The 13438-nt window shown below is 36.8% G+C and overlaps 1 long non-coding RNA gene across 1 annotated transcript; it reads right to left on the reverse strand.

Annotated features, from left to right (window-relative positions):
• Positions 1-11620: 11620 nt before the first annotated feature.
• On the reverse strand, positions 11621-13379 carry LOC139196310 (uncharacterized). The gene is made up of 3 exons (XR_011581127.1): positions 13256-13379; positions 12796-12877; positions 11621-11965 (listed from the first exon to the last, which is right to left on the reverse strand). It is a non-coding gene; the product is annotated as an uncharacterized lncRNA (long non-coding RNA).
• Positions 13380-13438: the final 59 nt, after the last annotated feature.

Here is a 13438-nt window from a genome sequence, read left to right on the forward strand (position 1 = left end):
ATGTTAATACAATTATTATATGCATTGTATTCCCCTGTTTTTAGTTTTCTGTAGATTCATGTTGTAATGATTAATAGAATAGTCCACATGCAATAGTTTCTTAGTGGTGAACCTTAGCTGAAATGATTCATCAGAAACTTGTGCAAGGTCACCGCAAAACCAAACTCACCACAAGCAAATTTGCCTGACTTATTATGCCATAGCAATAGACAATGCCCTAAATGGTCCCTGCAATATGATCCAACTAATTATGCCATAGTAAGCAGAGGAATGGAAATGAACAAGATGTGCATTTCCTGCAAATGTGTGTATGTGTGTGTGTGTCCATGCATGCAGATTGTTTGTGTGTGTGTACCGTGTATGTATGTACTCTGTGTGTGTCTATGTATGCTGATTTTATGTGTGCGCGCACTGTGTATGTATGTACTTTGTGTGTGTGTGTCAATGTATGCAGATTGTGTGTGTGTGTGTGTGTCGATGTATGGAGATTGTGTGTTTGTGCTGTGTGTTATGTACTGTCTCTATGTGTATTTGTTTGCAGATTGTGTGTATGTGTGTATGTGTGTGTGTGAGTTAAATTGTAAAGGTTTTTAGAAGACACGTAGATTATGTGAACATATATGATGAGGGAGGGGTCTACGAGAACCAAAGATTGTAAAGACTGTTTAAGAAAGTGTGTCAGTCGACAGAAACAAGTATTGAAATTGTTTCATTCTCACTCTCTTGGCTTTAGAATTAAGCAATCTACATGGTACAAAAGTGAATTTATTTTTTCCTGGGTTTCATAAACTTGTGCATATGGGACTGTACACAAATTGGATGGTTACTTTCAGATCCATGCTAAAGATGGGGGGACAGGAACAGGAGTTGAAGTGACTGATGCAGTTTTTACTCAAAATCTTGGTGTGGTCGTAACAAAAAATCAGCTGGAGGAGTTCTTTTCCCAGATTCCTTAATGTATGGGAATACTCTTGTCAGCTGGACCTAGTATATATAAAGCCTATTTTTTTCCGGCTTCCTACTAAGTTACTTACTCCTTCGCATTTGGGATTAGTTCATCCAATTTCCAGCTGCATTTTCTTCTCTTTGGTACTTTTGAGAATTGGATTTTGCCTTAAAGATTGTATAGGGCATTGCTCTTTAACTTGAATGACAAGTAACAAAGTTTTCACTCTGTGTAAGTCTTCAGGGCTTGAAAATCAAGAAGTTGATTATTGTTTAGTAAGATTTTCATTTTATTTTGTTATGAGATGGGTTTAATATTTTTCCCTAAAATTTGATTAGTGGGCAGCGTTGGTTTTATCTTGTTCTGAGTTTGTTCATGTGTGAGCACCTAGCTTTGCTGGTCTGATGTAAACTGTCAGCAAAATTAAAGCCTTCGATTTGCTTCATTAGAGCTTGTTGTCAGCCGAAAACTAATAGGGATGCCCCCTTCGCCATGGCCAAGCTTTAACTGCTAGTTGTAACAATGGAACGGCTTTGTAAGTGCCTAATTAAATGCTGAATTCCTCTGAGAGTTTTACCTAGTTTGATGACGGTGAAAAACTAGCGTTTCCAAGAAACAAATAAGCAAGCAAAATAGTGTAATGTGAAAAAGGTCGATTGAAATGGAGTAATATTATAATAAATCAACATGTTTTTATTGAGTCTTACTCTCATCCAATATTATTAATTGTGATAATATGTTTAATCAAAAAGAAAATTAAAATAGAACATTAACTTAGTCCCAGTCTAAGCGAACATCAAACTGGTGACAGTACTATTTCATATCCTGCTTCTTAGTACACTGCACAAAACGCTTCACTAAGTCAGTTCAACTTAGTTTAGTCTAAGCCAGTCCAACTTAGTCCTTGAAAATAATCCAATCCAAGATAGTTCGGTGCAACAAACGCACCCTTACATTACAAGCTTCATAACTAACTAACTAACTAACCTCTAAGATGAAGACAAGTGTCAGAATCTAAACATCCACATATACACTCTAACAATGTGCATGGGCGTGTGATTTTTTTTATTCTTTGGCCAAATTAGTGGGCTTGGGCTGCTAATTACTATATACATATGTTCTTAGATGTTTGCAGGCCCATCTTGCATAGGTATACCAATGAGGATGTATTAATAGATGGGCAAATACCCATCGGTTATGGGTAACCAAGGTGACCTGCCCATTTAAATTTCACGGTTACGGTTATGGGTAACCGTTTAGATAAATAAACAGTTATGAGTATAACCGTTTACCCGTGAAATTTAAATGGACGGTTATGGGTATTAACCGCGGTTATAAACGGGTAACCGTTTACCCATTTATTTTATATATGTAAAATTAACACAAGCCATGTTCCCTATCGAACAAAACTTTGATCAGTGCTATTGACTGTAGTGCATGATTTATGTAGCTAATATAATATAGTTTTCCTTAACCACTTTAAATTTCATGGTCCATTATATATATTATGTTAATACTTTACATTCCGAGTTAAATAACCCAAGAATACTGTCTTTTAACAGTTTTCGTAACCCAAGAATACTTAGCAAATTTTATATTACCTTCATTGTTAACAGTTAAAAATATTGTCCGTAAACTATTATTTCAATTATTGGAATGGTATAAAGACTTAAAAAATTAAAATGCGGAAATGTATGATGAATATACCTATAACGGTGTTTAATTGTTAGAAAAAAAAATTATGACAAATTTTTCTTTTTTAAGTTTCAAGTTGTTAAAAAAACACGTAGACGGATGAAAAATGAGTAAATGGTAAAAAAGAAAGGATAAACGGGTTAAAAAATGATAAACAGGTACTAAACGTTTACGGTTAAATGGGTATACGGTTATGGGTATGGTTAACCATTTATAAATGGTTATGCGTATGGGTATAACCGTTTAGGCAATTACCCAACGGGTAAACAGTTATACGGGTATGAGAACAAACGGTTATGAATAAATAACCACAGTTACCCGTCCGCCATAACCATTGTCCATCCCTATGTATTATTGGGTTCTTGGTTCATTAGGCTTGAAGTTGAGCACACCAATGATCGCTCCATGTGTTGCGCGACCCTTCCAGCCTCCAGGTATGACTGTGCTAATCACGGAGTAACACTAATGCTTTGGTTCATTGGATAAATTAAAGAAAAGTATAAATTGTAATTATGATGTGATAATAAATCAAATTTGTGATTCATGTGTTAATTAACGTGGGTTATCAAGCAAAGAAAAGAAAAATAGCACAAGTGAGATCTTAAGTAACAAATTCGTCAAAACTTCATGTGCAGATCAACTGATTTTGGAAGCAAGTTGGGAACAGCTCAGAATGAAATAGAGAATGAGCCTTATATGCTTGGAAAACTACAGATGTCTATTTTCTGGATCATTTCGCGGATTGTTAGTATCATTTTTCTAGAAGAAATTATGGCCGTGTTAACACTAAAATGTTCACAAGAGATTGAGTAGTTTGTAACTGCAATGAAAGCAATAAACCAATAAATCTAGCAGCCAAAACTGATGTAGCCAAGAACAAGCTAGCTGATACCTTTTCAAATATAAGAGGAAATAGACATCTGTAATTATGATGTCTTGGCTCCGTATGACTGTGCTAATCATGGAGTAACACTAATGTCTTGGCTCATTGGATAAATTTAAAAAGAATTAAAGTATAAACAGTAATATGATGTGATTCATTTGTTAATTAACGTGGGTTAAATGTATGTATGTATGTATGTATGTATGTATGTATGTATGTATGTATGTGTAGATTACGGAAGGAGTGCAAAAGCAGGGAACGTATGCGTGGTGTCATTTGATTGGAAGTGAAGTGGAATATGCGACTCCGTGGAGAGGATGAAAGACGTGCATAATTTGTGCGGGGAAGAAAGTGGTGCTGTTTGGAACGTTAAACTTTAGCTTTCATTTCATTTCATATATAATTTTAAAGAGAAAGAGGGAGAGTTACATGAAATGAAATCCTTAACAGGATGGGACTTGAGGTTTTTGAGGCCTAAGACGATGCTAAAACTGTGCCCTAACTTCATATAAGAAAAATTATTTGTTTTCACACGTAAGATTTCAATAAAATTATACTTTGAAAACCACTTCAAATTCAATAATTTAAAAACACAAAAAAACCAATTTATTTTGTATTAAAAAATATAACCAAAAATGTTTTCACACGTAATGTGACAACCCATCCCTACCTTTACAATTTTATAAATTTTAAAATAGTGATTTTAAAAAAAATGCCCCTAGAGGCAAAGATTTTGACTTTTGTTGACCATTGGTTAGAGAGAAGTAGGACTCATTCTTTTAGTGTATCCTCGTCATTACGAGCGCATAGGCAGAAGCCGTTCGCGAGTCCGAATTATAACAATATAGTTACGGACATTTGAATTTGGTTATTTATATTTTGGATTATGAATTAATTGAACTCCCACCTTGAGGGAAAGATGTTGGAAATATGCCCTGAAAGTCAATCTTTGGAAGAAATCTTTCAGGACAAATGAATCGATGTATGGATGATTCTTATACATCAAATGGCGAAGATACTAATTAGGACTATCTCAATAAACGATATATGTCCTGAATAGTGAATCCATGGACAATGGATCGATTGAAGAAGTAATCTAATGATGTTAGACTACAGAGACCTTCTTCACATAACCATTATGTCCAAAAGGTTCCTGGTCATTGGATTGTCGGAGGGATACTGACAATGCTTAGACCAGTACATGCTGTGTCCGCTTCAATTGGAAGGATGGAAAGTCTCAACCCATTCGTGTTGTGACACTAAGACAAGTATGTAGGTGCTCATTAAGGGAATAAGTTCACTGAACACAATCGAACGGGAGTACTTGCATGGAGGTCTACTCACATGTCAAGCAAGTAACTCTAATGGTTGGAAAGATGTAAGTAATCCTTAGACCTGAGGCATCGTCGTTGTCTTGTGGTTAAGTACTTAATCTTTAATTATGTCAAAGTCTCCCCATTCGAGGGTGTCCACGGCATAATTGGGGTTAAGCCACTTAGTTATGAAGGCAAGTGTATGCGCAACAAGGAATCTCTAATCCTCGATAAGAGAGGAAGAATACTCTAAGATATGATTCGGGAATCTTCGGCCGAAGTATCGAGCGTAATAAAGGAAAGTGTTCCTATACGACTCAATTGGATCATATAAGAAGGAATAATCACATTAGGGGTTTGACATGAAATATCCATACCCTAATGATGTGATTGAGAGTATTGTATTAGAGAAGGATTGAATTACATTGTAATTCCAACTGACTAGGTTCTTTGAATAAACTTCTACATTAGCTTGGGTAGCTATGACATATGGTTAGATGTCACTCATAGCTTGTGAGTTCTTCTAGATGATTAGATGTAGTCGTCAAAGAAGAAAGGTGAATTAAAATGAGGTTTTAATTCACTAAGTGATTGAATTAAATATAAGCAATTGGATTAATGCCAATCACCTCACTGCCTTGCTAATTAGAACCTAAAAGATTGTTCACCACAACACTATTGTAGTGAGTAACTAATGGATGATGGGAACAATTAATTGGATTAATTATGTGTTGTGATTAATTTAGAAAAGTCTAAAGAAATCATAAAAGCGATAAAGATCGTTTTGGGCTTAAAGAAACGTTCGGGTTTAATTAGGCCCATTGGGCCTAAACCCATTGGGCTTTCATTCAAGCATTGGATGACTTGAAATAATAAAAGCCCAAAGCCCAAAAACAACACAAGAGGGCCGGCCATATTATGTGGGTTTTGGAGAGATACCTAGTCAAGTGTTGACTAGGTTTTCTTTTTGTCTATATAAGCAACTTTATAAGATATTGTTCATTAGGGTTTTTGTGAGTTTTGAACAACAAAAGAGGCAAAAGAAAATAGCCATCTTGAACCACAAAGGCCGGCCATCAAAGGGGGTTTTTACTAACATCTCTTACACCCTTTTGGTTATTCCTTCATCCTTCTCACTACACTAGTGGGTGAGGATCTTTAGAGGTTTCCTACTTTGGGAACTTGAAGAGAACCTAGGAGCACTCATTGTAACAAAGTGGAGGAGGCAAGGAGGGAAGCTAGGCTCAAGGATTTCAAGGAGCAAAGGCCTTGGAGGTGGTCCATCCTTGGTCTCAAGTCTAGATCAAGAGGTATAAGACTAACCTTCACTTTGTTCTTGATTCTAAAAATTGTTTTGATACATTATATATAGACCTATGAACCTTGAAGGGGATTTGCATGACTATAGCTTTGATAATATGTTATAAATGCTTCCGCTGCTTTCGTATATTAAATTTTGATTTGTATATGCATGATAGTCATTATGAAATCCCATGCTAGAATCTCATAATTTTCCCTTCAAAAGAAGCCCAATCAGATTTAAGCAAGAATAAGGGGACCAATTAGCTATTTTGTTGAAGTGACCAATAAAAAATTAGAGAAAGGGATTAGCCAATTAGGAAGGAGAGAGATGAACATCTTCCCCTTCCCTTTCAACCCGTGCACACCACAAACCCAGTTTCAACCCGACCAAATTCTGGCCAATCTCCACCATTTTTTTAGTTGAAATTCACACATCCGTCACCTACAACTTCTTCCACCACCTCCCCTTTACCATTTCCGCCCAAAATCAAGATTTTTTAAGGCCAAAACAGTGTAGAACCTCATCGGAGAACCCATAGGTTCTCGACGGCGATCCACCGTTCCAGCAAGTCTCACCACCCACCACCACCCTTAATCAACTCCCCTTGGATCCAGGAATAAGACCCAACCAGTGATAGGGGCGTTGGAACACCAGAGAAGTCGAATCGATGAACACCCATTATAGGGTTTCCGGCGGGTTCGTGGCGATTTGAGGGTTTTTCCAGCCAAATTGGACTTGGCCACAGGTATAAAACTTGCTCTACTCATTGAGATCTTCATTTCTGTGAAATTTGAGAATTTTTAGAAATAGTTGATTTTTCCGGCGAGTTGGGACAGACGACCACCGTGTGCGGTGGCCAAGGTCTAAAATATCGATGATATCGGAAATATCAGTAGTCCAAAAATACGGAAATTTCAAAGGAATTATCGAGATATTATCGATATCGATAAAAATTGAATAAAAACCACAAAAATTGTAAGAAAAACTTGGAAATTTTTATTGAAACTTTGCAGGATGTTTATTTAGTCAATTATCTATTAGTTTATCACAAAAAAATTGGAAGGAAATGCATTGCATGATGGATTTAACTGATTTAAGTTGATTATATAGCGAGTTGGCAAACATTGTGAGTGTAGAAAATATGTAGTAATTAATGAAAGAAGTTTAAACACACCATAATCATTTATATATAATGAATTAGTACAATATTTTACACTTTATACATTGCATAGTAAGATACATGAGTGACTTAGTACCACATAGAGTTCCTATCAAGGTTTAAAATATCGATGATATTGGAAATATCGGTAGTCCAAAAACACGGAAATTTCGATGGAAATATCGGGATAATATCGATATTTTAGACCTTGGCGGAGGAGCGTGGGGCGAAGCATCCCTTGATATTCCTAGGCTAAATTTGATACTCCAATTCCATATGTGAAGTCCGATTGACGAAATTCCGTCGTTTGGACCTAGTTCCATTAAGGTCCGCCACTTGAATATTATCGCAATCGACGATCCGACCATTGGATTGTCACTAAACTTTAATACATTGTAGTATGTAATATTTGAGGACCATAGGAACTTATGGATCGGGAATCCAACATACGGATCTTTCCTAATTGGATTTGTAAGTTCATAAAATAAAGTGTTGACCTCCACTTGAATTTGCAATTGGAGGAAATCCAACCGTTGGATCGTAATGAAACTTTAGTATGATGTTCTAGAAGCATATTGTGGATTTTGGAAGTTACGGATCAGAAATCCAAGGTGCAGATCTTTCGAATTGAGTTACGTAAGGTTATGGACCATGTCGCTAACCTTTGACCGACGGTTGACTTTTGGTCAATGGGTTTCAAATCATTCTAGAATGTCCTTAGGGATGTGTTTTATGCAAGTTATGTGTTCTATCAATAAGAATTCTGAGACGTGATTTGATAATTGTTCTAGGCGCCGATCGTTTGTGACGCCTCAATATTCGTGCTAAGGAGTTGTAGCGCAGACCTCAGGTAAGTGGGTCTTTTCCTTTTTATAGTGTATATATATATGATTGATAGTTTTGAATTGATTCATGCACTTTATGCAATGATTAAATTATGTTATGAGAAATGTTGCACTGTTGTGAATGATCCTACGGGATGCGCAGGTAAGTTCAGGTAAGTTTATTATGTTGATTGGAATTATTGCATCACTATGGCATGCGTACATATAGTTTGCTCATCATTGCTACACCCCAGGTGAGTGCTCAACTGAGGCCAAGCTACCCTTCACGTGTATGTTCACCTTTCAGCACCACATGCTCGCCTTGGATCCAAGTAGGTGTTAGCCTGTCATACAAATTGCAATAGCCATTTCCGACTCATAGGTGACTGCGCATAACGCAAGCTTCACGTGATCATAGTACTAGAGCGTTTATTATTACACCTAGTCTGTCATACAGGTCACATTAGGTGACTCCGACTTGTGTGTTAGCATAGACTGATGAGCAATAGGTGCAGTCATACATGTCACATTAGGTGACTTCAACTTGCATGCTTGTATATATTGCTAAGCTTATGATTATATTCATATTGCCGTTGAGATATTCTATTGTGGCATATTTCTGGATTTATTGTTGGCATGCATTTGATTTCATACTTATACGTAGTATGATTTTCGGAAAACTATACTTGTTTTACAACAAAGGGTTACAATGTTTTGAGAAAGGTTTTTATAAAACTTTATTTTCAGGGCCACTCACCCTTGTTTTTCGCCCTTCCAGGTTTTAGCAGCTGAACTATCTTATTGACGAGGATTCTTGGCAAATCTCAGTATAGGTGGTTACATTTGAGGGTATAATCCTTATTCTATCTTACTGTACTTTACTTATACTCTGACATCATGTGTGAAATGGGTTCATTCCTGCTCACAGTGCACTCTTGTATTTAGGCACTTTTAGCTTTAAATTTATTCACATTTTCCACATCACTACACTTTATGGCTTCGTCACCTTCCAGGTGTTGGCCAACACAGCTCGATTCGGAGTCCTAGTGGACACTCTGGGTCAAGGTGTCTCACGTAAGATTTTGATAAAATTATACTTAAAAAAAAAGACTTTAAGGCACGTTAATACATTTTTCTTAAAGTGATATTTGCCAAATTACAAGCTAAAGTTTCTACAATATTGGAAAAATTACATGATGTAGTTGTGAAATGTAAATCGACCACTGTGTTAATTATCGTCATGCTCGTTACCATAGATCTTGTCCGTCATAGAATTGGATCTTATCCAGATCCATTTTGTGGGGATCCTAGGGATTTCCGCATCTTAACCATTTATTGGATATCGTGCGGTCAGAAATTATTTCATTTTTTTATTTAAAATTAAACATAAATAATATCTAACAAAAACTGACCGCACGATGTACAATGAACGATTAGAAAGTGAAGATCCCTAGAATCCTACAACGTAGATCCGAAGAGGATCATTTTCCATCACCATCTATCAACGCCTTATTTACAATAAGTCTGGTGGTGGTGGTGGTGGTGGGTGGGGGACTGGGCCCCGAGGTTGTTTATTCGACAAAGGAAAACATTCAACACTTTCTTTTCCCTTCTTTTTTAACTTTTAATTTATTTAATTTTGGTGGGTGAAACGGGGCCCCCCACTCCTCAGCTAGAGAGATTTGTATCCTATTTAGATTCAAATTCTGGAGATTTTAAGAATCTTCACATTTTAGTCATTCATCGTGTATCATGCAATCAGAAATCATTTGATTTTTTTATTTAAAATTAAATACAAATAATATCGGACGAAAATTGATCGTATGATGTACAATAAACGCATAAAATATGGAAATCCTAATGGATCCAGAGAAAGGATCCTCTTCCCAGCCAGAGTGGCAAACCACTACAAATAAAGGAAAACTAATGAAAATGGCTTGAAAACTTTGAGTTTTAATGATAAGGACAAAATAAAGGGTAAAGTGAATAGTACTAGGTTTGACTTTTTAGTGTAAAAATGTGATTTTTCGTTAAAATGAACAGTACCGTGAGCTTTTCGTTAAAACTCTCTACAAACAATCCCGGTCTATTCACAGCCCCTTTAATAAAGGGTGGTGTTGGACCAAAACTAAAGCAACAGATCGAGATTAAGAGAGGTGCATTTTAGTCATTTTGTACACAGTCATGACTTCATTTGCTCCCTCTCAAATTTCTGCGCTGCTCAGCTCTCTGCTAAGATCCACAAAGAAACTCTCTCCCGCCATTTTTTTTTCTTTTTTGTCACTTCAAACCAAATTTATAATTAGTTTTAGTCTGTGTTGTCTCCCGCCATTTTTGTGCACATACCCATATTTTATTATTTTAAGTATGGTTATAGCACCGTTACGTAGTATTATGAATTAATACATATTTTAATATGTGAATATGTCTTAAATTATAAATAAACTCATGGTCGACTATGTATTTTAGTTTAAATGAGTTAATGACAGCATGAAATAATGTTACAGCCAAATACAATGCCAACAGGCAACAACCTTCATCTTATCCATTACTCCAATCTGCATCTGATAAATGTAAAGGTTGTATGTGGTCCTTTCTTTGTCTTTATTTATTGTCCTTATATCTAATTTCCAAATAATCTATTCATCACCTCTTATTTTATTTTTTATGTTTATGGAATTTAAAAACTCAAGTCATTAATTTAAGTAGGGTGGTGCTTTCCAAATACTCCATTTTTTTTATCTTTTACACATTTTTCTCAATTTATGATCGTCAAATCGAATTAATTGAAGAAGATAAAAAAGACTTAAATTAACAAAATGTGTGTTAAAGGTAAAAATGAGTGTGCGAATAATACCACCCTTCTAAGAATCAATCTCTTCAGGTAAGAGGCTAGGAGCACATTGCATCCAAGAACTACTTATTATCCAATAGGATCCTCTTCGGATCCTTTTGGTGAGGTCCGTACATCGTGTACGTTCATCGTACATTGTGTTGTCGATTTTTGTCAGGTACTCTTTGTATTTAATTTTAAATAAAAATATTTAAAATGATTTCTGATCATACGATGTACGATGAACGGATATGATTCACAGATCATCGGGATCCTCACAAAAGATTCCGACATGGATCCAGATTCTACTTATTATATCGAAGATTTATTTGTTTATTACAATAGGATGCTAGAACAAGGCCAGCTCACACAGAATTAGACAAGATTCAAAGGAATAAGGATCTTCTCCGGATCCTCTAGAGGATTTTGAGAATCCTCCAATTATATTCGTTCATCGTATATCGTGTGATTAGAAATTATTGTAAATATTTTTATTTAAAATTAAATATAAATAGTACCTGACTTTAACTGACCGTACGATGTACGATGAACGGATGTGATTGAAAGACCCCCAGGATCCTCACAAATGATTCAAAGAGTAGAGAGAGGGGTTAATGGAGAAAAATATAAAATGGATTGGGATTGTGTGCAATGAGTACAAATGTTTACCGATAAAGAAATGTTAAAGTGATTATCTTAAAGTATGTGACACACCCCGATCCAGAGGATCCAGGCGTGCTGGCCGTCACGTGAGCGTGACGTAACCATAAGTGCGACACGGAAGCGAAACAACAGCATACATAAGAAGGAATTCAAACCAACTCTAGCAGAACAACCTACTAGAATAACAGGACGAGTTAAGATAAACACATAAATTCAGAGCATAGGTTTAAGTGCAGTCAAGTAGGACAAAAATAAAAGTACATCACCCTCAGGTGAGTCCTACATGTCAAGTGTCTGTCAGAATGCCGGAAAAAGACCTCGAGAGCCACCAACTGCTAACTAGAACCTGGAGGGGCGTAAAACAAAATGAGTGGGTCAGTAAAACTAAAGATTTTCCAAAACATTTCTAACCCCTCACCGTAAAACCTGTATACTTTCCCAGAAAAATAGTATATAAACACATATATATATCATCAAGAGCTCAAATCACAATCCATCATAATAACATCTCAGAAATGATATGCCATGCCCAAAATATAATCAGAATGCATCAATATCAATCAGGTGAAATAATAAATCAACCGGAGACCCTACAATGGTCCTGTACGGCTGATTCTAAAGCTCAACATCCCACTCAGCCGGAGTCACCACAGTGACCTATACGGCCCTACCGGAGTCACCAACTGTGACCTGTACGGCACTACACTGCACATCACTCGGAACTACGTATAGTAGTCTGTACGATGATAGGTGTATAAATACGCTCTAGTGCTTCTCTCAACAATCATTAGCGCGCATAACTAAGGTCACCCACTAGTCGGAATCACATCTAGTGATCTGTACGACTAGCATGTCGGAACCCTCACATGGTCTGTACGACATCCACCTACTTGGATCCAAGGCAAGCGTGCGGTGTGGTGAATAACAATATAAGCACCAACACCTAAGTGCAGGTTATGAGCTTTCAATGTAATTCATATAAAATAACTCATCTTAATGATAATAAAACTCACCTATGCGTCCACCGCGTCAATTCACATATATATGCATCAATTCTCAATTGAAATATCTCAACATTTGCATGCATGGCAATTTAAATCATAATTTTCATATAAACGCATTTTCTGGGAAAAACAGTTGTATATAGGTAATACGAAATCAAAACTGCCCACTCACTGATAAGTCGATGGGTCGTAACCCCCGTGACGTCCCTGGATGCGCTCGTCCTCGGGATAGGTGTCACCTATATGCGAAACAACTATAAAAACGTTAATTTAAACACATAACCAATAATTCGAAATAACTTCTCATACGATGCTCAATTTGGGTATATGAATATACCACATCAACCTACTCGACGTCACGGACGTCGAGAAATTTTTAGAAAAATTTTTGGAGGTCCCACGCGCCCCCACGCGCCGTGGGTGGCACGGGTCCACGCGCCCCCCACGTGCACCTTCTTCCTCAACCAGTCGCCGGACTGGTTTTTCCGGCGGCCGATTTCCGGCCAAACTTTGAACTCCTTGTTCTCCTTCGTTTCTCAACCAATTTCTTCGTATTTTATACCAAATTGAAGCCCCAAACACGTAGAATCACGATAGACTAGTTTAAGGCTCTAAAAATCAAGAAATCTCACCGGAAAAATCCCAAGAAAACCGGCCAAAGTTGAACCACGTGATCCCGACGTCCAAAACCTTCAAACGAAGCACTCCGAGCTTCCTTGGGACCTTACTAAGCTCACTACAAGCTTAAAATTCCCTGAAAATCAACATTTTACGTTTGCATGAACAGTGACCAAAAATGGAGGTTCGGGTTTCAC

This window comes from Malus domestica, chromosome 05 (genome assembly GCF_042453785.1).
Source record: "Malus domestica chromosome 05, GDT2T_hap1".
Lineage (NCBI taxonomy): Eukaryota > Viridiplantae > Streptophyta > Magnoliopsida > Rosales > Rosaceae > Malus > Malus domestica.